Source organism: Talpa occidentalis, unplaced genomic scaffold (assembly GCF_014898055.3).
Source record: "Talpa occidentalis isolate TD23 unplaced genomic scaffold, MPIMG_talOcc4v2.1 talOcc4.7, whole genome shotgun sequence".
In the NCBI taxonomy this organism is placed as follows: Eukaryota; Metazoa; Chordata; class Mammalia; order Eulipotyphla; family Talpidae; genus Talpa; species Talpa occidentalis.
The window spans coordinates 116,450,261-116,473,210 of record NW_023605083.1 but is presented as its reverse complement, the minus strand read 5'-3'; the positions used below and the strand labels follow the sequence as shown (position 1 = coordinate 116,473,210).

The following is a 22,950-nucleotide window of genomic DNA, read 5'->3' as shown; positions in this document are numbered from 1 at the left end:
TATTCAATTAGTGAAAATTCAAGCTATACACTTGATGTTCCTGTACTTTACATCAGTGTCAGCTCAATTTTTTTTAAGATTTATTTTATTTATTTATGCATAGGAGAGCTAGGGTGTAGGTCAGGGGTTGGGGGAGAGGCGGTGAGAGGATTCACCAGAGACAGAGTAGGGAGCAGAACAGGAGGGTCTACTGAAATACACTGCTAAGGGGAACAGCAGGGAGACAGGAGAGGTTGGTTGTGTCATGCGGGTGACATCCCTGGCCAGGGATGGAGCTCATGCTGCAGTGGCTGCAGATTGCTTCATAGTGCCACCAGGGAGGCCCCAATGTCAGCTCAATTTTTAGAAAGAAAAATAATTACATAAAAAATTTTAATTCATAGCCTGCCACTGTGTTTTTGGACATGTAGTAATCCTTACCCAAACCATGGAAATAAGCAGCTAAGCGACATAAAGGCAGCATTGTAGAATGCAGAGACAACCAACACAGACCTTGCTCTGGACAAGTTTACCAGCTGTGCTGGAGCCCCCTAGGTAAACAGACACCATTTAATACAAATAAATACTATGGGGGTTGTTTTTGTTTTATAGGACAATTTATTTAGCAACTAGTAAAGATCCCAGGGGACAGTTCTGGGTCTCATATTTATTAACATATGCTCTTGTTTCCTGCACATCAATATACATATGTGCCTCTATCACAGACCCAGCTGACCTCAGATAAGGTAAGACTGAGTCCCCTGATGTGTAAAATGTAAAATGGGGCAGTAATTCCTTATGAAGAATGCTATGAAGATTAAATGAGGCTTTGCACATGAAAGTGTCTTAGAAACTGAATAAATATGAGTTCTACTTTGTTTTCACAGTCTGTTTCTGAAGTAAAAGTCACCTGTTTATTTTAAAAGAAAAAGGCAGTTGCCCTAAAGAGTGACAGTCCCGGGGCCTCCCTGGTGGCACAAGAGGTTAAGCAATGCACTATGAAGCAATGTGCAGCCTCTGCAGCCTGAGTTGCGTCCCCCTGGCAAGGGAGCAACCCACATGGGGCGGCAGACCTCCCCTGTCTCGCCCTCTGCTCCCCTCAGCAGTGTATTTCAGTCAGTCTGCCTGTTCTGCTCCCCACTCTGGCTCTGGTGTATCCTCCCCCCCCCCACCTCTGGCCTGTACCCCAGCTCTTGTATGCGTAAATAAATAAATCTTAAAATAAATAAATAAATAGAGTGCCAGTCCCTTCTCTCCGCAGGAGTGAGTCTGAGGATTCCATCCAGACTGGGCAGGCTCAGGGTCTCCCACTCCTCCCTGGGCCTCCACAGACTCTCAGGGCCAGAGCCTCTGAAACCCAGGCCTCCGGAGCCCTCAGCCCGCCTTTGCCGAGCCAGCCCTTCTCCCAGCCCCACAGGCTCCTTTGTGTCTGAGGGGAGCCTCGAGGGAGGCCCTCCCAGAGTCCTGACCCTCCCCCACCCCCTGCCCCCCTTCCTGACCCCGCCAAGCCGGCTGAAAGCCTCAGCCGCTCCTTTACATACCGGCCAGACACCTTCAGGAAGGTCAAGGCCAAGTTGAAAGTTAAGAGTCTGTTTACCTCCGGGAGCCCATTCAGCGCGGCCCCACAGACCGCCTGAGCCCTTTACAACCCGGCTTTGAGCGCAGCCGCCGCGCCCCCGGGGGTTCCGGCCACGGGGACCTGGCACCTCCGTGTCAGCTCCCGCCCCCGCTCTCCGCTCCCGGACGCCGACGGGAAGGGGCGGGGGGGGGGGGGGCCGAAGGTGCCCATCCTCCCCACTTGGAGCATTTGGTAAATTATGTTTTATTTTTCGTAAAGCAAAATGGGGGGCTGGTGGCTGGATCTCCCAACTGGAGCCCCGTCCGCGGCCGCGGCCTGGGGTCGGTGGTGACGGGGCGTGTGCGGCGCCGTCGACGCGCCCGTCGGAAGCGCTGAGGCTGCGCTGCGCCGCGGACGGCGCGGGTCTGGCCAAGCTGCTCGCGGGGTCCCTTTTCTCGGTTTCATGAAAGTGGTCAGATCTGGGGCGCGCTCTTTCTTTTGTCTTTTCTTTCATCCGCCCCCCGCCCCGCGCCCCGTCTGCGTTTTCTCTCGATGGCGCTCTTTTTTATATTTGAATTTTTCTCCCGGCCCTTCTGCAGTTTGGTTCATCTTGCTTTTTGTAAATAGTCTTTCCTGTGTACTTTCTGCTCTCCATCCCGCCCCCACCCCACCTCACCCCGCAATTTACCTTTATTTTTTCTTTGGTTCCTTTCTATCAGTCACACTATTTCCTTTGTGTGTGTTTTATCCTCTCCTTATCTTTCTTTCGTTTTCTTTTTTCCTTCCTCCTTTTCTGCCTTTCCCTCTAGTCCATTTTTTTTTTTTTAATTCCTTGGGTTTCCCCTCCCAATTCCTTTCTCTCTTTTTTCCATATTACTTTTCTCTACTCCCTCCCCTCTCCCCTCCACCCCAACACAAGCCCTTGATTTTTCTTAGGGGCCCTCTTAATTTTCCACTGTTCTTTCCAAGTCGGGGAAGGGCCTGCCGGGCAGGCAGCATTCTCAGCAGGCCCTGAGGCTGCCCTTGGTTGGGGGCAGCCTTCCAGGCAGGCTGGAATGACCTGGAAGACTAGCAGAACTTTGCAAGGGCTACAACAGTGACACCAGGATGACGGGGGTGAGAGAACACTCTGGTCCTCCTGCAAAGAGGTCGGGAGGGGCCTCTCACAACCTCAGAGGAAGATCTTTTGGACAAACTGATGTGGGAGTCCAGGTACTACAAGAGCCACAGAGTTGGAGGCATGGCTATTGGGACAAGGTCACTCTCACCTCCTAGTCCCTCCCCACCTGTGGACCTCTGCAGCCTTCAGGCGATTGCAACCCTCTCAAGACAAATCCAAATGCTCCAAGGCTAAGGCTTATGGGGGCAGCTATGAAATTAGAGACAATCACAGTCTCAACACAGGACAAGTGGATCTGAGGAGCAATCCAAAGAGGGGCTATAAAGGAGCAATCAAAAGAGAGGCGGCTATAAGCTCGTGGCCACTGCACCCCTCCCCAGGTGTCTGGAAACCGAGAAATGCTTACCCAAACCCAAGAACTGTGAGGCTCCAATGAGGGTGGCTGAAGAGACTGAGCACTCCCCTCCCCATAAGGACATGCAAGCTGGCTGCTTCTTGCCCACCGCGTTTGCAGGACTGGAAGGCTTACTGGCCCCAGCGTGCCTAATCCTCTCCTGATTCTGGACTTTACTGGGGAGGCCATCCTTGGTCACCCATGCTCAGCATCCAACCCAGAGCAGCGCAGCCAGGATCAGGCTCATACCGCCAGGAATTGTGGACCATCTCCACACTGCAGAACACACATCTTGAGCAAGGTTTTATTCTAAGCATAATGGGCAGATGAGTTCCCTCTTGGAGCCTGGGTCTTCCCATCTGCACTGTGTGAGGAGGGGAGGGCTGTCAGATGAGCCACAGTGGCAGCCCCCCCCCCAGCCTACGGGAGAAAGGAAAAGAATTTACAGAGGCTGAGGGTATCAGTTGGGGGGTGGGGAAGGACCTCAGGGAGAGCCAGATAGAGGCCACTAAGCTGACCACAGATTATTCCCCAAAATCTAGGTTGGGTGAGGTTATTAGGGTCATAAGGGTGCCCAGTCTCAAGGATGGTGTGTTGGGCCACTGTCATGGATGACTCCGGACAGCCAGGAGTCCTCTAAATGGGAACAAATTGGTGCTCTAGGTCACTTCCTCTTCACCCTGTAATTCCCAGAGGAACTGCCTCCTCCATACACACACACACACACACACACACACACTTGGAAGTAACAGGATGGGATTCTCAAATGAGAACCTACAACCAACATCTTTGGGATCTGCAACAGCTTCTAGGGTCCTGGGATTCTCACTCAGCTTCCTTTGCCCCAGCCCCTGAGGTCCTGGATGGGACTCAGAAATGGGGAATATATCAAAAGCCTATCTGCAAGTTCAAGGAAACAATTTGAATTGCTGAAAACTCTCCTTCCAACTCCACCTCTTTTTTCCCTCTCAGGAAGTGTGGTTATAGGTAATAAACATCAAGATAAATGCTGGTTACTCTCAGGGCTGCTAGACACAAAAAGACTAGGGCTGCTAGTCTTCAGGCAAGAGGAATGCCAGTGCAAGCTCCTAGTCTCTCAAGTCCCAAACTCACCTATCAGACCTTAAATATATTTGTAGTCTAGGCTTAGGGGAGAGTACAGTGTGAGAGATTTGATTTCTGCTCTGAGCCATCATTTCCCTTGCTGAGAGGCCCATGGTGATCCTCCCCATTAGCCAGGACTTAACCATCTTGTGTCCCACCTCCCTCGTCTCTGTCTCTCCTGCAGCCCCATAGCAGAAGCAGAAGCTTCACCTACCTTCTCTTCCCACTGAGCTGTCTGTTTCAGGAAACAAAGTTGGAAAAAGAAAAAGGCAGATCTCTCTCTCTCTCTCTCTCTCTCTCTCTCTCTCTCTCCTCTTCACAAGCACACACGCCATCTTCCTTTCTGAATCTCAGTCCAGACAGAGATGAACATTGGGTAGTTCCTGATTACCCAGAGGAAAATCCAAAGTCCACCTTAGCCAAGGCCCCAAAGTTCAGGGTCATCCATTTACCACAGACCCCAACACCATATGGGGCTGGAGGTGTCTGGCTGATTGTCTGCAACCTGTCTGCACAGACTGTACTAATGCAGAATGATACTGGGCCTTTCACATGGAACCCTTCATCACGGTGAAATGGGGTTGGAGCTGGACTCTGGGTTCGTAAACTGTCTTGGTTCTTGGTCACTTGGGCTTAAACTAGTACTTCTCTAGCCTACTTCAGTGGTTTTCTGAGAGTTTTGAGAGAGCAGATGAAATGTCCTTCACTTTAAATTGGAAAAATCACCCACCAACATTTATTTATATTTTTGCTGAGATATAATTGTCATATAGTATTGTATAATCTTAATGTGTACAGTGAGGTTAATTTGATAGTTATGTATTACAGTATGATTACCACCATATAGTTAGCAAACACCTCTATCACATCACATAATTATCCTTTTTAAAGTTATAACAACATCTAAGGTCTAGTCTCTCAGAAACTTTGAAATATACAGTACAGAATTGTTGACTAAGCTGTGCATTAGATCTCCAGAACTTACTAATCTTCAAGTAGCAAGTGTGTACCCTTTGACCAACTATGTTATCTTAAATATGTATTCATTTGTTCATTAAACAAATATTGGTTGATGTTGCTCATGTGCCAAGCCCTATTTAGATTCTAGGAACACTGGTTTACTAAATAAAATCCCCGTTCTTAAGAGGGATATGTAGGGGGAACAATAATTTTCCCTTTACCCTTCAAGGTTCTTACCCAAGACACCCCTATAATAAAAGGCAGATTAGCAGGAGAAAAACAAGCATAAATTTAATAACATGTATACCTCCTGTATACATGGGAGATACCAAGAAAACTAAGTCCCCCAAATGAAAATTTAAGTCCCCCAAATTTAAAATTTAAATTCTCCGATGAAATCATTAATGAGGACTGTTTCTGATTGGGAGATATGTGGGTCTCCCTTCTCATGAAGAATGGGAAACCCCAACTTCTCTAGTTACTCAAACTAGTCAGTTGATATTTGGGGGTAGGAGTGTCCTTAGAGATCACTCAGTCTAAGCAGTTTTGTCCTCCAGTGCCTGGGTGACAGATGCCTGGGAACTATCTTTCCCCAAGCTCGACTGATTTGACCTCAGAAACTGATGGCCAGTTTCAGGAGTCCAAGCAGCTCTGAGTTCTGTATTAGGAGCAGAAGAAGGGATGAAGACTATCAAAGGTAGATAGCTCTGGCCGGTGGGTGCAATGTTGGAACTTCCAGGGATGCCCTGATGATCCCACTCCATGCTTACCCCTGAGGAGCCCCAAAAGTCAGGTGGGATGGGATGTGAGTGTGTAAGCTTCACAAGTTGAGGGTGGTTTTCAAGTCCCAACCCTATGTCTATCAGGTCCTAAGGGGTGAAAGCCTGATCACAAAGACACTCCCTGCCAAGCTGAGGGACTGCTCCAACAGGCATGGTTAGGACTCCTAATTTCTTATATCTGAGGTCAGCCAGAAAATTTTCCTAAGAATGGAGGCAAGGCCCAAGTGGGAGCCTGGGGATGAACCATAGAAAACAGACCCAGCAGCTCCACCCCACCCCCCACCTCTCAATAATCCCTGGGGTCTGGCACAGGCCCTCCCAAGCCTCCAGCTGTGTGTGTGTGTGTTTGGGGGTGATGCAGACAGAAATTGTGGGGCTGCTCTCTGTCCTTGCTCTGGAAACACAAACACCAACTCACCTTTGGGTCCTGCCTCATTTGTCCCCTGCTGGCACCATCTGCCTCTTTTTTTTCTAGCCTGAGGAGTCACCTGTCCCAGGGTTTAGGCTAGATCTTGGCACAGGAGAGGCACAAAGGCACTGTGGACAAGTTCGCATGCCCAGGTCCTGAAGCCCTTTAGAGGGGTTAAGTGCCTGGATCCACTTTGGAGAATTCGTCAAAACCAAGGGGACCAGGACAACTCCCCATCAAGAGAAGTGACAAGGATTTTCTTCCTTTTGTTCCAAGAGGCTTGTTTCTCTTCCTTCCGCGTGCATAAACACCAGATCCAGCAGATTTTGCAGTAACACTACAGAAGGCACCACACCCTTTGGGACTGACCCTCCTCCGGCTCCTGGATGGCAAAGCGCCGCCCGCAGGCAGATGAGCGGAGCCTCCTTCCTGACCCTCCTCCCACCCACAAAGAGACCTCCTGCAGCCGTGGGGTGCACCCCACCTTCATGGATCCTTCACCCTGAGGAGGTGATTCCGCCTGGAGACGGAAGTTTCCTGGGCACAAAAACCCGCTTAGTGCGTTGGCGGCGGCTCGCTGCTGCCTGCCGGGCCTGCGGGACTCCCTGGAAGCACTTTGCCCAGCGCCTGCCTCCCTCGGACCCCTCCCTCCGCGTCCTGCTGCCCTTCCGGCTCCTCCGGGCGCCTCCTTTGGAATCAGAACCTCTGTGCGGGTGACCGGGAGTGCCCAGTCGCTGCCTTTGATTTCATCCTCACAGTGGCACTGCAGCGAGGGCTAAGGTTACTCCCGTTTGGAACGATGAAGCTGGACTCCAAACGGGGCTTCTTGACCCTGGATCGAGGCTCTGAACATTTTACTTTCTCTGGCTCTGAACATGTTACTTTCTCTTTGACATTCAAATGCCAAGTCCGTCACAGTCTTTGAAATGGAAATAAATTTCATTAAAAATTTAAAATATACTAAAAATGCACCAGACATATTTGGGAAATTATTTTTAATTTTTTTTAGAATTATTTATTTATGCACACAAGAGCTGGGGTACAGGCCAGAGATGTGTGGGGTGAGAGGATTCACCAGAGACAGAGTGGGGCACAGAACAGGCAGGCTCACTGAAAAACACTGCTGAGGGGAGCAGCAGGGCTAGTCAGGAGAGGACTGCTGCGCCATGTGGGTTGCTCCCTGACCCGGGATCAAACTCCTGCTGCACTGGCTGCTGATGGCTTCATACTGCTGAGGCTTAACCGCTTGTGCTGCCAGGGAGGCCCCTGATGGCCTATTTTAAAGCAAATCCCGGACATCATTTCATCCAAAAATACTTCAGTTTGAATCTTTAACAGATAAGAACTCTTTTTTCTTTTCTTTTCTTTATTTTATACCCCAGAATCTCATGTGATTATTACACATAACAAAATCAATAATCTTTATATATATATATATATATATCTCCATGATGTAATTTTCTCAATTATCTCAAAAAAAGTCTTTTAACAATTAATTTGTTCAAATCAAAGCCCATACATTGGGGCCTCCCCGGTGGCTCAGCGGTTGAGCGCTGGGTTGCGAAGCTGCCCGCAGCCTCTGCAGTGCCGGTTCGATCCCCGGCTGCTCCCCGGCCACCGGAGGAGGGTCCCGCATGGAGCACAGACCTCTCCTGCCGCCCGCTGCTCCCCTCAGCAGTGTACTTCGGTCCTTCTGCCTGCTCTGCTCCCCGCTCTGGCTCTGGTGAATTCTCTCACCCTCCCGCACTTCTGACTGTACCCAGTGCATGTATAAACAAAACAAATAAATAAATAAATAATGCCTCTATTAAAAAAAAAAAAAAAAAAGCCCATACATTGGCTTGATGTGTCTCCTTTCTTGTAATTTATAATAGTTACTTCCTTTTCCATTTTTCCTTGCCATTCAGTTATTTAAAAACCTGAGTTGCCCAATTTTGAAAAGAATTGATCACCTTCAAAAAGATGACTGCTCTGGGACCTCCCTGGTGGCCCAGGGGTTAAGTCTCATGGCTATCACTGCCTCAGCCTGAGTTTGATTCTGGCCAGGGAGCTGACCCACAAGGTGCAGACCTCCCCTGTCCTGCCCACTGCTCCCCTCAGCAGTGTATTTCAGTCAGTCTGCCTGTTCTGTTGCCCGCTCTGTCTCTGGAGAATCCTCTCACCCCCCCCCCCACCCCTGGCCTATACTCCAGTTCCTCTGTAAATAAATAAATCTTAAAAAAAGAAAAGATTACTGCTCCATGTTAGATCCAACAACTCCTTACAAGCTCCTGCCCCACTGTCCCCTACTGTGGACAGGACAGCAGCTGAGTTCCCAAAGGCCCTCCCCAAGTAGGGCCAGAGAGTGCCTGCCCCACTTCCTGTATCCTCCTGCTTCCCTTGTTGCCCCTGGAACCCTGCACCTCCCCGTCTCCCACTCCCAGGCGGCTAAGATTGGGCTCCCCAGATAGTTCTTTGGGTCATCCAGGTTTCAGAAAGTATCAAAGATTTCATCACAACTCCAGATCTAGAGGGAAGATTGCTGCCAAGGGGGCAGGGCTGCTGCCTGTTTCCTGCCTTGGGGTGCCCCCACAGGCCTCTGTGCTCCCCAGGAGAACCAAAGGGCATGGTCTAATGGTCTGTTCTCTGAGTAGCCAAACTAACTTTGCCATCTCTGACTCTTCCCTGCCCCAGGGCATCCTTGACATGGGGGAAATTTGAACTTCTACCCTGCTCTGGCACAGGTTGCCAGTGGTATCCTTCAACTGGCCATCTCCTCCCTCTAACTCTCAGTCTCCTCACGGATCAATTGGAAATATTGTCTCTTCCCACACAGGGCTGCTTGAAGAAAAACAAGATGAGAGAAGTGATGACTACCTGAGTTTGTAACAAGTGAGTTGCTTCCCTCACAGGTGATGGTGAACAAGGAGATGAAGAATCTACAACATATTCTCACCTTGTTGTCCCTCCCCTGACATCCCCCCATACCATACCTGCCCTCCCAAACTAGGAAGGGGGGCTTGACCTGACCAGTTACCTACTGGCATGAATACCAGGATGTCCACCTGGAAGCAGGATTTTGTCTCCATCTGTGTCCCTACTCACTGTCCACATTCCTTCCTTCTGTCCAGGGGGTCCTAGTTTTGGTGTATTAAACAGCCCAAAGTTCCCAGATGTCTCAGAAAGGAACTCCAGGAAACATGGGCCAGGACCCTGGGTACAGGAGCCGCAGGGGCCCTTCCCAGCCACAATAAATTGGTTCTACACTTTCAATGGCAGCACCCCCAGCCTCCAGCCCAGCCAGGCTGCTCTCTGGAAACTGGTGAGAGATGGGGGCTCCTTGAGCCAATGCAGAATGCAGCACAGACACCACGGAAGAGTTTTCACATTTTTCATTTCCAAATACACCTAGCTCATAAAAAGCCAGTGAATGCAATAAATTCTCCCCTGCAGGACATGCATGGTTTTAATTAATTATTGGCTTATTCAAGGTGACTCATGTGTGAAACCTCATGTGTGAAATGCAATTTGCCCTCGTAAACTGAATCTCGCATAATCCATCCTGAGTAACCACTGCTGGCCATCCTCTGCAGAGCTTTACACAAAACTTACATTTATCCTTCCCAGGTGTTGGGGTGAAGTATCTGAGTGACTTTGGCTTCTGGAAACCTCACTCAATCATCTAAGGCTTCTAAGAGATTTGGACATGTTTTCTCAACTGCTGATTTATTAAGGTTTTTTTTCCTTAGAAAATCTGGTGTTTCATACACACACACATTTAGGCATTTTAGTCACTCACTCTGCAATATCTGCAAACACCATGTGAAGGCATCTCATTGCGGAATAGAAATAGAAATGTATCCTAAGTGTGAATTCAACTTACCTGATGGCCACAGTGCCCTACTCTTGGGGCCTCTGAAATTCTTTATCTAGTAAGATCCATGTTTGTCTCACATCTCCAGGTCTCTGCTGTGCAGCATGGGATTGCTCTTGTCTGGGATTTATACTCCTTTCTGTCTAACTTTAAAATCCCTTGGCTTCAGGCCCCACATCTCAAAACAGGCTCCTTCCCAGAGGATGTCCCCAGGGGATTTTCTGGATCAAGTAAAGCCAATAGCCAGCAGGGCTGGTCCACAGCAACAGGGAGTCCACATTTTTTAAGCCTTTATGATTTAAGAAGATGGGGTGGGAGCTGAAGTTATTCATTTAAAGAGAATCTGGAAATAGGGCAAAGGGAGGGGGTCCAGCTCCTCTTGGTAGTGGCACCTCTTTGCCAGGGGCTTTCCCCAGACAAGGGTTATTCAGAGGGAGGGGGCAGGGGGTCAGAAGGGCTAGGATCCAAGGCCAACTTTGAGCCCCCCACAGTCCAACCAGACTGTGTTGGAGGTGGGAGACCCTGGCATTGGAGTCTCTGGAGACTCTGCCCCCAGAGAAGCGTATGGGTCTTTGGGAGAAGATTCCAGGAAGAGGGGACGCTAGGAAGAACAGCCTGATGGGATGGTGGTTTTCTCTTCTTTGGCCGCTGAGTTGAGAGTGGGAGACCCTGCCAGTCCGGAAAGACTGAGTCAATTCTGAGTTAATAAGGGCCCCTCTCTAACCTTTTTCTTTCAGGTTTCCTGTTTCTTTTTTCTCCTTTGATTTCCTTTCTTGATTTGGATGCCAGAATTTATTTACAGGTCTTCTCTGTTATTCAAGAGTAGAATGTTCCTATCTGGTAGGATTTTTGCAGGTTATTTTGGGGGGACTGGGAATACTATTACCATTAAATTATATGGAAAAATTTTTGAGTGTTCCCAGACCCAAAAAGTAACCCAAAAAAAATCACACCATATAGGAGCAGTTTGACATTCAGAGAGCAGAGGAAACCTGTGTTTATTTTTTCAGTAAAGGGAGGCTGGATTCCAAACACTCCTCTACTCCCTCCAGACCCCAGAACTCTGCCTGACTGGTCCCTGAAGTCCCCCACCAGCCCTGTCCTTTCAAATGGTGGGCAAAGTCTGTGTCTCAACTAAAGTCTCACCCTGGAATTGTTTTTCCATTTATGACCAGGGTGACGAGACTCCAAACTGAAACAAAGTAAAATCATTTTCCTTTCTCTGGCGTACTTTTCAGTTTCAGGAGGAAATAAACTTGATGTTATTTCAAAGTGTGTAGGAAGTTAATAAATGCAGTAGTGGTGGGTCACCAGCCCCCCATCCCAAGGCAAATTTGTGTACCCATCAGGCATCGAAATCACTGCCCACCAGCACCTTCAAAAAGACAGACAGAATCACAGCCAGCAGCTGTGTTCATCTACTCTGGCGGATGCTCTGATCCAGTGCTTCATGGAGCCGATTAGCCAGTGAAGATTCATTCCTTCTCCAACCGGAGGGACTGAATCCAGAAAAACACCCCCCCCACACACACACACAAAATGGATGCAATCTGTAGCAGATGAACAGAGGGACAGATGGGAGCAGAAAAGGCCAGAAAAGGGAATTAAAGAGATCAGAGAATTTCAGTGCTGGCAGGGTAGGGAAGAAATCTTAACCAGCAAACCAGGAGGACAATGCGGGCTGGGATCATCCAGCACCCGTGTTGACACAGATACAGATCTCCCAGGTCAGCACCCACTAGAGTGATCTTCTGTGATGCCAAAATAACCGGCCAGCTCAGCCAATTCCGGGAGAAATCAGCCAGCCATTGTTTGGCTTCTCTTGGACCAAACAATAGTTGATTTACTGGAATTTTCACTTTCCCTGAGTTGTTAACTCCTGTGGAGACTTGGTTAGGCCCCCTCTGTCCCTTCCTAGCAGTAGACACGCTGCCCCAGGCCATGGGTCCACGCTGGTATGAGGAGGGGTATCTCTCACCTCTGCTGAGTGAATATTGGAGAAAATGGAGAAATGTGAAAAGTAAAACAAACTATGAACTTGAATCTTACTTTCTTTGCTCAGATTATGGGCTAGAAGCAGAACCAGGGACCCACTCATAATTTTAAAGTCCCCAAAGTCAATGAGTTTTCATTTTTATTTATTTTTAAAGATTTATTTATTTATGTATACAAGAACTGGTGTACAGGCCAGAGGTGTGTGTGGGGGGTGAGAGGATTCACCAGAGACAGAGTGGGGAACAGAACAAGCAGACTGACTGAAACACATTGCTGAGGGGAACAGCAGGCAAGACAAGAGAGGTCTGCTGTGCCATGTGGGTAGCTCCCTGACTGGACAGAAATCGAACTCGTGCTGCAGAGGATACGGATAAGCACAGTGCTGTGCTTAACCCCTTGCACCACCAGGGAAGCCCTTCATTTTTATTTTTGTAGAGCAACAGACACTTTTATGTGAAAAAAGCTGGAATATTTGGGCAAATACTCAGATTCCAAGTCCCCCTCCCCACTTTGGTGATGCCAATCAAATGGAAGAGGTGGAGAAGGAAAAGATGAGGGGAACAAGACCCCAAGGCCTGGCTGGAATGGCTCTGATCTTTCCTTCACTAGGCAGTGTCTTTGGAGGAGAAGATGGTTAGCAGAATCCCCAGGAAGGCAAAGAAGAAGAGGGGGAGGGGCTTGCCGGCTTGGGAGCAAATCCAGTACATTAATAATACTTGACTTAGGACGTTGGGCTCATTTCAGCCTCTAAGAGGCTGCTCTTTAAGGAGACACCAGCAGACCTGGGAGTTGACTTGCTGGCTCTCAAGTCAGAGCCCCTCTTCCAGGTCTCTTTGTGGGAAGTACAGAAGGATGATCTGCTCCTCCCGCTGGCCCTCTCCTAGCCCAGATGTTCCCCACCCCCAACATGGGCACCCTGACTTGTCTTCCCCTTCACACAATTCCTCCTCCCTGGTGGTGTAAGGCATTAAACACAGCACTGTGAAGCTGTCCGCAGCCACTGCAGCACAAGTTCGTTCCCCTGGTGGCCAGGGAGCTACCCACATGGTGCAGCAGACCTCTCTGGCCTCACCCGCTGCTCCCCTCAGCAGCGTATTTCAGTCAGTCTGCCTGTTCTGCTTCCCACTCTCTCTGTTGAATCCTCTCACCCTCCCCACCTCTGACCTGTACCCCTGTTCTTGTATGCATAAATAAATAAATCTAAAAAAAAACCCAACAATTTTTCCTCCAGGCTTGCCAGGCATCCTGGCTGACCTAGAATCCATCCCAAGATCTTTTCCAACAAATTTGTTTAATTTTTCTGCGCTTCAGTGACCCACTATTTTTTTTAAGATATTTATTTATTTATGCATACAAAAGCTGGGGTACAGGGCAAAGGTGTGTGTTGGGGGGGTGAGAGGATTCACCAGAGACAGAGTGGGGAACAGAACAGGCAGACTGACTGAAATACACTGCAGAGGGGAGCAGTGGGCAAGTCAGGAGAGGTCTGCTGCGCCATGTGGTGCGCCACTGTGCTGCAGTGGCTGTGGATAGCTTCATAGGTTGCGTCTTAACCCCTTGCACCATCAGGGAGGCCCATGTCCGTGTATTTTAAATGAGAGATACACTGAAGAGAGCTGAAGCACCTTCAGGCAAGAAAGGGGAGGATTTGGGGAGGGGGGTGCACCCCAGACCCAAATTTCTCCAGCAGGGGCTGCAGTTAGTGGCTTGTCGGGCCAGTGACACGGAGAGCAAACTCTGAGTCGCCCCAAACCAAGTGGGTGGGCGCAGTGGACTCCTGGGCACTGCCAGTCACCGCCAGCCCTGGTCCCATACTTCCTCCCTGGTGCCAGCTCCGCGCAGGGGGCAGAGAGCATGAGAACCTCAGGGCGCCGGGCTTCCCCAAGTCAAGCTAACTTTCCTTTGCAAAAAGCGCCTGTCCAACCTGGTGAGATTGCGGAAGCCGGAGGCGGGGGTGGGGGGGGTGGGGGGGGTCCCAGCGATTAGGATAGCGAGCGGCTCCTGGGGTATCTTCTCCCCGGGCCCAGGAAGGCCGCAGAAGGAGGATTTTCCTCCAGGAGCATTAATTTCTCCCAGGGCTTCAGGGCTCCATACCCTGCACCTCGACTCCTCCTCTGCAGGCACCACCCTGGGCCACCCCAGGCCGACTTCCCGGTCAAGCGGCCCCGGAGTCAGCTCTCCCAGCGCGGGCTCCGCGGGGCTCCCAGAAGAGCTCAGCAGAGGTAGCAGCCGCAGAGCCGGAGAGCTCCGCAACCGCGCACGTTCCGACTTGAAACGAGCGAGCGGTTAGAGTTTGGTTTGATTTCTGATCTGAATGGTGCAAACAATTTCCTCTTTGCACTCCTGGGTCGGACAACTCAAATAAATAGACCTAGTCTGGGAGTAAAAAAAGAGTTAGTTCCTATTTCTCTCCTCCAGTCATTTTTTTTTTTTTTACTTGAATTACCAGCTCAGTATCTGCTTTAACATGGGGCTTGTTGAGTTTAATTAAGCAAACCTGCTTCAGGAAAGAAAAAAAAAAAAACTTTGTCTTTATTTTTTAACGAAGTTAAGTCCGTTAAAGTCTGATTTTATTCGTTCTCATTGTCCCGGGAAAGTCTACATTTTTAGGCACTTTCTAAACACAGCTCAGATTAGGTCTTCACAAGCAGAAATGGAATTCGTTTTTTTGAGTGTTTTCAAATTTTTCTGTAATGCGTAATTGCCTATGATATTAAAAATAAGCTTTATTAAAGTAATTCCCCAATTTTATATTTTTGAAAGGTAATTGACGTGTGCTAAAGGAAGCATTCCAGAGTTACAAAAGGACAGTAACACCTCACCTCACACCCTCTCACCTCAGTCCTTCCCAAAAGAAATTGAGGTGCCCAGAATTCAGTCTCCTTCCAAATAGCTTTGTATTTTGTTTTTTATTTAAAAAAAACCACTTATTAATTATGGCTCTATTTCTTTCCTAGTGCCTTCTTTTTAGTGAATCCACTGTATTGTATTAACGTGCCATAATTTACTTAATCAGGTAATGAGTGAGTGATATTTATATGTGTCCAGTTTTGCCCTCCGTTTTTCCTCCTAAGCACACAACATCTAGTCTGTGCCTAACTGCAAGTATATCTGTGTGGTACATTCTTAGAAATAGGCTTATCAAAGGCCTGGTACATTTTTTTAAAAATAAATTTTATTGTTATATTTGCCATACAATTGCAATCCCCTTATTTTGACCCCAGTCCCTCCCCTCCCCGCCCCCCTGGCCTGGTACATTTTGAATGTTCCCAGAGGGTGAACATATTTTCACAGTGTTACAGCAATCGAAAGTTCTTTTTCAGCAACTGACTGTTGGTGTCCTTCCCTTTTCCTATGGTTTTTTGTTGACCTGGTTTCTTGTTCATTTGTTTTTATGATATTTTACTAAAGTGTGAGATTGGGGCTTGATTTTGTCAACACAGTGGACATGGGCTAGGTTTAATGGTTGTCCCTTACAGGTATTCGAGTTCTTGCAAAAAACGTTTTGCCTGGAAGAGGACAGAAGAGAAGCAATGAGATATCCAATCTGGACTCTTGCCTACTTGAATTTTCTTTATTGCAGTGTTGGGAGAGATTTGTGTTTTCTTAACCAGTTCCTCGCCTTTTCTGACTTTCTAGATTCAGAAGGCTGGAGGAGGCCCTCGCTGGACTGTGACGGAAACGGCTTCATCGCGGCAGGTCTGAGCCCTCGGGCCGAGGCCGGCGGCCACCAGCCTCCTCTGACTAAGCTTCAGTGCAGGGCAAACCCGTCCGTAGGTCACTGGCCTCGGCTCTCCGGAGAGCTTAGAAAACACCAGAAAACTGGGTGGGGTCTTGGGGGCAGCCCCAAAGGAGAGGCCGCCCTTCCACCCTGGCCGAGGGGTGGCCGCCCGCGGCCCGGCCCAGTCCCGGGCGACGTGGGAGTCAGCGGCCAGCGGCTCCCGGGACCCAGCGAGCGCCTCGCGATCACCCTCGGAGGATGAGGGTGCACGGGCGCGCTAGGGGCGGCAGAGGTCGGGCTCACTCTCCCAAAGGCGACCACCAGCCTCCGGGGCCCGCGCCAAGGCGCCCCCGCCCCCGCATTGCGTCTCCCAAAACTCCGAGGTGGGGGTTCTCCAGTCCCAGACTAGATCGCCCACGCGGCTCCTTTCAGCCTCGCGGGGTGTCACCCTGACCGCCCCAAACGCGCTCTGGCGCTTTGCGGGGTGAGGGAGTAGAGGGAGGCAATCCCAGCACGGCCTGCCCGACACTTGCAAGGAAATTTGGGAAGACAAAATAGTTTGTGTTCATTTATCCTGGGCAGAAACCTAGGCAGACCTTTAGAGGGGAGGTCAGGGGAGAACGCGGAGCCCGCGGAGCTCCGCCCGCCGTCGGCAGCCAGAGGCACTGGAGCGCCCAGGGGACCTCGCCCGCGGTTGCTGCGCGCTGACTGCGCGGGGACTTGCTGACAACTCCCAAGGTGGGCGACTTCAAGGTGGCCCCCCATTAGGGCAGTGTTTTAAGTTTGGAAATGAGATCTACTTTCCCAAGGTTTTGTTAAATTTTATCCCTTCAGAATTGGTGGTGATGGTGGTTTATGGATGGGTTTGGTAAATCAGACTTTAAAGATGTATTTTTAAAACTGTTCAGAAAATGGGGCCTTGCTGGTGGCGCAGGGGGATGCGTCTCAGCACTATGAAGCTATCCGCAGCCACTGTAGCACCAGTTTGATCCCCGCTAGGAAGCTGACCCACATGGCGCAGCAGACCTCTCCTGTCTCACCTGCTGCTCCCCTCAGCAGTGTATTTCAGTCGGTTCACCTGTTCTGTTCCCCCCTCTGTCTCAGGTGAATCCTCTCACCCCCTGCAACTCTGGCTTATACCCCAATTCTTGAATGCACAAATAAATAAATCTTTGAAAAGTTAAAGACTATTCAGAAATGACTTAGCTACTTCTTTCTTGACAAAACTGTCCCAGGGGAGGCATAAGAGGCTTTCTTTCTCACCTGATTTCTGGCCAAAGGGCGCACAACTTTTTTGGCTCCATTATTGCATTGCTTCAAGTGAAAGGGAAAAAAAAAAAACCAAAAAGTCGTACTTTACCCAAATAATTGCTTGAATTAGTGCAATTGGCACACTTGAGGCTTAAGAGCTCAGCTCCTATGCAGAAAAAGTGACCTCTCCATGAAGAAGGGCACCCCATCCACCTGAGGGGCCTTCCTGCTCCCCAGGCCACGTTCCTATGCCCCCACTCTGCCTTTTTGGTCAGAACCTGTCTTCCAGGGGTCTTTTTCAGAAGCTTTCTTGGGAGAAAGTGTGGGGAGGAAAAGCTAGGGAAGGATTTGAGGGCAGAACCAGTCACTGGTGGCAGTGGGGTGCGGGCACAAACAGCTGCAGCGAGGATGACCAGCTTTCTACCGGGGTTCCCTCCCCCCGAACCTGGCGCCATGCCGTGACCCACAGGGGCTTTGTCCACTCCATGGGACAGGGGAGGGAGGACCACCGTCTCCTCGTGTTTCCCAGCAGCTGCCTGCTTTGGTGCAGACCTCCGTCCTATCAAACTGACCCCTCCCTCTTTTTTGTGTGTAAGCAAAGTTTAAAAAACAAATAGAAATATGAAAATGAGGACCTTCGCTGGCGGTGCAGTCCCAGGGGACAATGCAGCTCCCATCGTCAAGGTTGAGCTGAGATTTTAAGCTTCAGTTTCTGAAAATCATTGTTGACATTCTTTGATATCAACTTCCCCTTTCTCTTTCTTGATTTTTACTGTTTCCTGGAACGCTTCTGAGGCAGCGTCTAAGGGGTGGGTGGGGCAGAGGGAACGCTTTGAGAGCAATGGGGGTGCCACTCACCATCCAGCGAGAGGACGTGAATCCACCCCATGGGGAAGTATAATCACATAGGGAGGAGACCCCCCAACCCAGGGTCAGGGAAAGGACAGGCAGAGAAGTGTAGAAAGGCAAAGAAGTTAACGATGTTTGGCTGTCTGGGGGCTTATCAGTGTCTGGGGTCAGAGGGAGGCTAAAGCAGTGGGCTCAGGCAAACCAGTCCGCTGGGCTCTGCAGGTGAGGAGGGGCTCCTGGGGACCAGTCCACCCCAAGACCCAACCTGGGACCACGTGGTGGCTGGCTTCCCAGATGAGCCCTCTGCGGCCTCCAGGCTGAGCCAAGGAGCCACTGGTGAACTGTCAATGCCTTTCAGGCTCCTGAAGGAGAGAGGGGAGGCTTCTGCCCCTTTCTTCCCTGCATCCTGGGATTCACTTCCAAACATTCTAAACTCCTGGTCCCTGGCCAGTGGCCTGGTGTAAACCCTTGGGTTTCTTGGGTCTCCTGGTTGCTCCTTCCCAAGAGTGAAGAAAACCCGCCAAGCTGAAGAGGGGGACCTCAGGTGGTGGGGATGTGAACAGAAATCTCTAGCATTTGGCAGGGGGTTCTTTCTAGGTACCAAAGTTTGAGCAGATTATGGGAAGCTCCCTCCCCTCAACCCTCAGTGACCGGGAGAGGCAGGCACCCCCAGGGCCTTTTCAGAGTTCTCCCACAGTTTAAGGAAGTCATTTGGGAAGGCTGCTGGGTCATGGGAGGGATGCTGGGAGGCTGGGGTTCCAAACCTCTGAGCCCCTGGCCCTCAGCAGCCCTGCAGTGAACCAGGCTTCTGACCTCAGAGCTATCCTGACTGTCTCTGAGGGTAAACATCCTCTGTACTTTGGAGACTGGTGGGACAAGAAGGGTGAGGGGGTGGCAGGGAAAGGGAGGGACATAAGGAGGGGGAGCTAGTGGATGGGAGGTTCTGAAGTCCCCCCTCCCTCTGGCTAGCCTGGAATCTAGAGGTGACCTGCTGCCTTCTCAGGGTGGGGAGGAGCATCCCATGGGGCACTGTTCCCATTAGATAAATGGGTTCCCTTGGGCGGCACCTCAGAAAGGCACTTTGGAAAGTGCCAACCTTGGGCTATGGAGGGAGCAGGAGAGGGCTGGGAGGTACCAGCCAGATCCCCCTTCATCCAGGATGGCCTGAAGGACACCCATGCTTCTGCAGAGTCACAGGGCATCCTGAAAAGCTGTGGCCCCACTGGATGAGGGGCCTGCTATTCCCATTTACAATGGAGAAACTCATAAAGCACTTGCTCCAGTGCCTGGCACATAATACGCGCCAAATGAAACTCGGTGCTGTGTGTGGCTACCCGAGGCAGAGAGCAGAGGAAGCCTTCTCAGGGGCCCTAGGGAACCGGCTGCAGGTCTGTGGCTTTGGGGGTCGGGGCCCCAGCAGCTGGGGCGGAGTGAGAAGAGGGGCTCTAGCACTGCCTCGAGCAGCTCCTCCAATCTCTGTTCCAACCCACCATCCCTGGGCGGGCGCAGGCTCCCCAGACCCCGCAGGGACCAAGGGCCGCGTCTGCGCAGCCAGGCAGCAGTGCTGGGCGGCTCGGCGCAGGGTGGGCGCGCTCGCGGGACAGTGCAAGAGGCGCAGGCAGGGACTAACGGTCCACCCGGGATTTTCCTCCGCGCTCCTGGGGTGCTCCTTCCCTTGCTTGGAACAGCAACACGGACCTGAGTGCTGGGAAGCAAGGTTTTCTTCTCCGCGGGTCCCAATCTCCAGTTCTGGGCAAATTTACCTGGTTGAGCCTTTTCTGTTCACTCCCTCTCCAGGGAAACCTCTAAGCCACTTCTGGAACTCTCAGGCTACCCGGCCCTCTAAAACTCTCTTCATGGGCCTCCCTGGTGACGCAAGGGATTAAGTCACAGCACTATGTAGCTAACCGCAGCCACTGTAGCATGAGTTCGATTCCGATTCCGGCCAGGGAGATGACCCACGTGGCACAGCAGACCTCTCCTGTCTCTCCAGCTTCTCCCCTCAGCAGCGTGTTTCCCTAGACCCGCCTGTTCTGCTCACCACCCTGTCTCTGGTGAATCCTCTCTGAACCCCCTACACATTTGGGCTGTACCCCAGTTCTTATGTGTATAAATAAATCTTTTTTAAAAAATTAAAATGGGGCCTCCTTGGCGGTGCATGGGGTTAGGACACAGCCTATGGAGCTGTCCGCAGCCACTGCAGCACGAGTTTGATCCCGCAGCCGGCCAGAGGGCAACCCACATGGCGCAGCAGACCTTTCCTGACTGGCCCACTGCTCCCCTCAGAAGAGTCGTGGGACAATCTGCCTGTTCTGTTCCCCACTCGGTCTCTGGTGAATTCCCTCATCCCCCACACCTCTGGCCTGTACCCCAGCTCTTGCATGCATAAATAAATAAATCTTAAAAAAATAAAATAAAAATAACTCTCTTCAGAGTTAGAGAATGAACGATGGCCTCCAACCATGGCCCCCACCTCCCAGCCGCTTCTGACAAATGGCACTTCCTTGTAGGGTCCCCAGAGGCAGAGAGTGAAAATGCCAGGGGAGGGCCTCCCCGGTGGCTGTGCAGCGGTTGAGCGCTGGGTTGCGAAGCTGCCCGCAGCCTCTGCAGCGCCAGTTCGATCCCCGGCTGCTCCCTGGCCACCAGAGGAGGGTCCCACATGGTGCACAGACCTCTCCTGCCACCTGCTGCTCCCCTCAGCAGTGTACTTCGGTCCTGCTGCCTGCTCTGTTCCCTGCTCTGGCTCTGGTGAGTTCTCTCACCCTCCTGCGCTTCTGACTGTACCCAGTGCTTGTATAAATACATAAATAAATAAATCTTAAAAAAATATATTTAAAAAAAATGCCAGGGGAAAAACGACTGGTCACTGGGTCCAAGTTCAATGAATTCAATGATTCCTCTTTGCTTCTTCTGTCCTTCCTTTCCTTTAAACAGGCATATTGGGGAATAGTCAGGAAATCTGCTAAGGCATGGGAATGCAGAAAGGAAGAGCCAATCCAACAACTGGCTTTTCTTCTGTCAGTAGGAGTCTGTTTGTGCCATCAGATTTGAAAAGTTACTGTGCATCTCATGGTGACATAAATGTCCCAACCAGAAGGCAAAGAACATGAATTTTCACTGGTGCATTGGGCCCTAAAGACTAGAGGCTGCAGGTCCCAAAGAGACCTATTTAAGTTATGCCCAAAACGCAATCGAGTTAGAGCATGAAAACCAAAGATCTTAATTCAGATATTTCATGTTTAAATAAAGGGGAGGGGAGGGGACACTGTCAAAATATCCAAATAATTGAAAATGTTTGTAAACATGTTCGTCTCACCAAACATCCATTTGAGTTGGTGGGTGTAGCAGAGTCAGGACGGCAAGTCGTTTCTTGGCCTAAAACCAAACCCCTCTTTGAGCCTCCACTTCTCAGTCAGAAATAGGAAAGAGGCCTCCCTTGTTGGCGCAGTGGTTGAGCGCAGGGCTGCAAAGCTACCCGCAGCCTCCGCACCACTGGTTCGATCCCCGGCCGCTGGTCGAGGGTCTCACATGGCACGCAGACCTCTCCTGCCCCCTGCTGCTCCCCTCAGCAGCGTACTTCATCAGTCTGTCTGTTCTGTTCCCTGCTCTGGCACTGGTGGATTCTCTCACTCTCCCCCGCTTCTGACTGTACCCAGTGCTGTATAAATAAATAAATAAATCTCTAGGGCCTCCCCGGTGGCGCAGCGGTTGAGCGCTGGGTTGCGAAGCTGCCCACGGCCTCTGCGGCGCCGGTTCGATCCCCGGCTGCTCCCCTGCCACTGGAGGAGGGTCCCACATGGCACGCGGACCTCTCCTGCCGCCCGCTGCTCCCCTCAGCAGTGTACTTCAGTCCTTCTGCCTGCTCTGCTCCCCGCCCTGGCTCTGGTGAATTCTCTCACCCTCCTGCGCTTCTGACTGTACCCAGTGCTTGTATAAACAAAACAAACAAACAAACAAAAAAATAAATAAAACATGCCTCTATTAAATAAATAAATAAATAAATAAATAAATAAATAAATAAATAAATCTCTAAAAAAAAATAAAGAAAAGAAATAGGAAAGAAAGAAAACAAATCCTATCTAGACTGTGAGAGCTCTGGCTGTGAGGGTCTATGGGGGTCCACGTGGAGAGTCTGGAGTAGAAGGTGGAAGGGTGGAGAAAGTAGTGCAGCAGATGGAGTCAGAAGTCCCCAGACCAAGTCCTGACTCTGTGTCTTTGATGGCCTCTAGTTTCACTTTTCTCATCTGTAAAATCGGGATAATACAGATCTCACAGGACTGCTCTGGAGAATAAACAAAGTAAAAAATGTGAAAATGCTTTGTCATTACCCAACTTTGTCCATGTCAAGTCGAAATGGGACCTTGGCAAGGAGGGCAAGGGTCCACCTTGGACCCCAGTCCAGGGGCGAGTCAGAGCATCCCCATGGCTGCTAGATGCCCTGATCCATGGGCTTGGCTGGCTCAGTCTCACCCTCTGCCAGATCCAACGGGAAGTGAGAGTCCATTGCAGCAGGCAGGACACAGCCCCTGTTTGCTTTGGCCATGTTGTGATGGCCCTGCTGGCTTTGCCAACAGGATTTTGCTGTTTGTTCTCCCGCCTGGCACCACTGTGGAGGCATCTGGTATTCTGCTCCCAATTAGATGCCTATCATGCCATGGCAAGCGGGATCTGTCGCAGCAGCCTGCTCCGACTTCCCGCTACTCCAGCGCCTTTCTCAGATGGATGGGACCCCTTCCTGTTACATTGCTATGTCCCAGGCTTGGGAAAGCAGAGTGGTAGAGGGACACAGTTTTCTTCTCTAAAATGACTGCCCAAGAATACATACTCCAGGGCAGAAAGGAATCAGGAAATAAGCCAGGAAAAGAAATACGATGGAGAGCCCGCGGAAGCAGGCACCAGTCGTAGATCTGTGAAGAACTTGTTTTGCTTCCCTCCATTTCCTTCCTCAGGCCATCTGGGGACATTAGAGGTTGTG

General features: G+C 50.4%; 1 long non-coding RNA gene across 1 annotated transcript; it reads right to left on the bottom strand.

Annotated features, from left to right (window-relative positions):
* Positions 1-17,172: 17,172 nt before the first annotated feature.
* LOC119232678 (uncharacterized) lies at positions 17,173-19,799 on the bottom strand. The gene is made up of 3 exons (XR_005122174.1): positions 19,739-19,799; positions 17,762-17,928; positions 17,173-17,189 (listed from the first exon to the last, which is right to left on the bottom strand). It is a non-coding gene; the product is annotated as an uncharacterized LOC119232678 (long non-coding RNA).
* Between the last annotated feature and the right edge of the window lie 3,151 nt (positions 19,800-22,950).